The sequence below is a fragment of the Capsicum annuum genome, unplaced genomic scaffold (genome assembly GCF_002878395.1).
Source record: "Capsicum annuum cultivar UCD-10X-F1 unplaced genomic scaffold, UCD10Xv1.1 ctg71982, whole genome shotgun sequence".
NCBI classification, from domain to species: Eukaryota; Viridiplantae; Streptophyta; class Magnoliopsida; order Solanales; family Solanaceae; genus Capsicum; species Capsicum annuum.
Genome location: NW_025881851.1, coordinates 1 through 3,254, shown reverse-complemented (window position 1 = coordinate 3,254; position 3,254 = coordinate 1). Strand labels below are relative to the sequence as shown.

Sequence of the window (3,254 nt, the reverse complement as noted above, 5' to 3'; positions counted from 1 at the left end):
AGTACCTGCCGATTGCATAGCCTGCCAAGCCCAAAAGTTGCAGCAATCAACTCCACATTCCACAATATATAGTAAGAAAAATAAATAAAATTGGTCTAAGTTTTATTCACTGACATTCTAAATCAAGTAGAGATATACAGATTATGTACAGATTCGGCACAAGCAAGCAGTTTTAGCCCAAATCATGTATGTGCGTTGAGAAATACACTAAACATCTATATCTATATCTATAACCTATATCAATAATATATATTTATATCTATAATCTATAATCTATAATCTATTAAAACACCCATGATTTGAACATTTTACCCTTCATTAAAACAGTCTCCTTTAGACAAAATAATCTTTTTACTATTTTTTTTAAATTATAATTATACATAAATACTAATAATATATATATATATATATATTAAAAATCACCATTATTAAAGAGTCCTAATTATAGTACCTTATATTTGGCAAACAAATACAATCGTAGAAGTAAATACTAATAATTTATATTTTTGAAAAAATTATAAATTACGTGTACTATTTGTTAATTAAGGTAAATTAATTTTCGTTCTTTATTCTAATAGGAATGTGTGATAATAGTATAATTTGTTTAGGTATAAAATTTCATTAATATTTTTAGTATTTATACATAAATAGTAATAATTTATATTTACCCTCACAAATGTAGGAACAAAGGGCCGTGCAAGGAATTTCAATCGACATATCCACGATGTGGTGTAAAAGTACACAAATTGATAGCCACCCAAGTTAATGGATGCCCCTTCTACCTTCACCTAATTTCAATAGCAATTTCACAATCAAGTTAAATAGATCAGTTTTCTTAACAGATTTATCATATTATTTTATTTTAATTTACAGGTAGTCGATGAATGTCGGCCGGCTTTGAAGAATGTTTTTAGGTAAAAGTTAGGTTTAACTGTATTGTTTTAATATTTCTATTAGTGTATTATTTTATGGTAGTTTACAGGTCATAAATGAATGTCGATCAGTTTTGAGAAATTTTTGTTGATCAGCTTTGAGGAATTTTTGTGTATAAAGGTTAGGTTTAATTATACTGTTTTGATATTTCTTTTATGGTGTTGTTTTGTTATAATTTATAGGTGGTAGATAATATCAACTGGATTTGAAAAAAAAATTTAGATAAAGATTAAGTTTAATTGTATTGTTTTGATATATCTGATTTGAGAATTTTTTTTGTGTGTAAAGGGTTAAGTTTAGATGTACTGTTTTGATATCTCTATTATCATATTATTTTGTTGTAGTTTACAGGTGGTAGATGAATGCTCGTCAGCTTTGAAGAATTTTTTGTGTAAAAAGTTAGATTTAATTGTATTGTTTTCATATCTCTATCATTACATTGTTTTGTTATAGTTTACAGGTGTTAGATGAGTGTCAATCGGCTTTGATAAATTTTTTGGTAAAGGTTAGGTTTAATAATAAATCCTCAATCTTTACATATTCAAAAGATGTTGAATGTTATTATTACATGAGTCTTTATCAATTTAAACAAATATCGTATTTAGTGTAACATATTAAAGTAAGATACACGCGCGTATACCCAAACTAGTATACATAATAATCACACAGAGTTCACAGAAATCATAAGCAAATGAAGGGTTCGAAGAAATCATAAGCAAATGAAGGGTTCATAGAAATCATAAGCTTCAAATCTTAAATATTTTACCACTGTAAACGATGTTTATAACTAAAACCGTACCAAACAAGTAGCTTTGATAACGGCATCAGCATCAAAACCATAAAGACCTTTGTCTTCACAAATGGACAACATGACGTCCATGAAATCTTCTTCATCTCCTGGTTTATTTCCTCTTTCTTTTGTGCTCTGCTAACCAATCTTCAACAAGGCAGTCCACTTCTTTAGCAGTCTCTTTCATAGCTTTCTCATGGCCACCAATATCCAGCCATCTTAGATAAGGTAAAAAATCAGCAACAGCAGAGGCCACCAATAATTCATTAAATCTTCTGATTGCTTTGTGAGCCTTACTCCTTTGTTCATCTTCCTTATCTGCTGCGTAGGTGGATCTAACATTTAAGCTATATGGGTTGAATTTTTTTTGTGAGTATGAATTCAAAACATAATTCTAGTTAGTAGTAAATTTACCGCCATGTGAACACGAAGTCACAAGGTCAAACGGTAGAATCATCCTCTTGCAAAAATGTAGTGCAGAGGTGTGAAAAAACGGTCAATAAATCGAACCGATAAAAATGTTATTTATTTATTGTTATTAGGTTAACGATTTTTAATTGTTTTATCAAAAAAAAATTATTGAGTTATTGATTTGGTTTCGATTTTTTCTTATTGAGTTATACCCAATAACCCAATAAAAATATATTTTGTATTTTTGCAAACTGTTGCTATAAAAATACAAATACATATGATTTTTACTGCTCTTATAATCGATATGTATTTTGTATTTTTGCAAACTGTTGCTACATACATATAAATACATATGCTACAAAATATAATTTGATATATATATATATATATATATATATATATATATATATATATATTATATTCTGTCTCTTAGTGTTTTTTTTTAATTTTCTTATCAGAAATTCTTTTAAAAATTAAATATTTCTTAATTTTTTAATCTTATGATCTATTTATAATGAACAAACTTCTTTGGCTTCTTTAAAGCAATCAAATTTTCTTTCCATTTATATATTGCACGATTAAAACTAGACATACATGAGCTGCTATGATATTTGATGTCTATATGACTATCATTTAGATTTTTTTCTTTATCTTATTTTACATTTTTATAGTTAACTCCTACAATTATTAAACACAAAAAACTAGAGTAATAAAGGGAAAAAAAATAAAAAGAAGTTTCACCTACTTAATATACCTATAAAAGCCCAATAAAACCAATAAAGACTAATATTCAATAAAGGAAAAAAAAAAAAAAAACTTTTCACCTAGTTTCCCAATAAAACCAATAAAGACAAATCTTCATTTTCTTAAACAACATCACATAGTAGTAGCGCCTAATACCAGTTGCATTTCTCCCTCTTTAGTTGTTTTTTCTGTGAAATTTTCTCCTCCTTATCTTTTCATATTCATAACCGATGAATGTTTGATTTAAAAATTTAGAAATATCTTACAATATTCCTTCGTTATTATCTATATAAGTTCATATGTAGTTTTTTTAATCTTTAAGATCCTATTTAAGTTCCTTTTTTTTAGACACGTAATTTCGTCCCTTCACAACTTA

The 3,254-nt window shown here is 27.0% G+C and overlaps 1 long non-coding RNA gene across 1 annotated transcript; it reads right to left on the bottom strand.

The window, feature by feature from the left end:
• Positions 1-1,660: 1,660 nt before the first annotated feature.
• Positions 1,661-3,123, bottom strand: LOC124894242. Its single transcript, XR_007051092.1, has 2 exons — positions 2,959-3,123; positions 1,661-2,070 (listed from the first exon to the last, which is right to left on the bottom strand). It is a non-coding gene; the product is annotated as an uncharacterized LOC124894242 (long non-coding RNA).
• Positions 3,124-3,254: the final 131 nt, after the last annotated feature.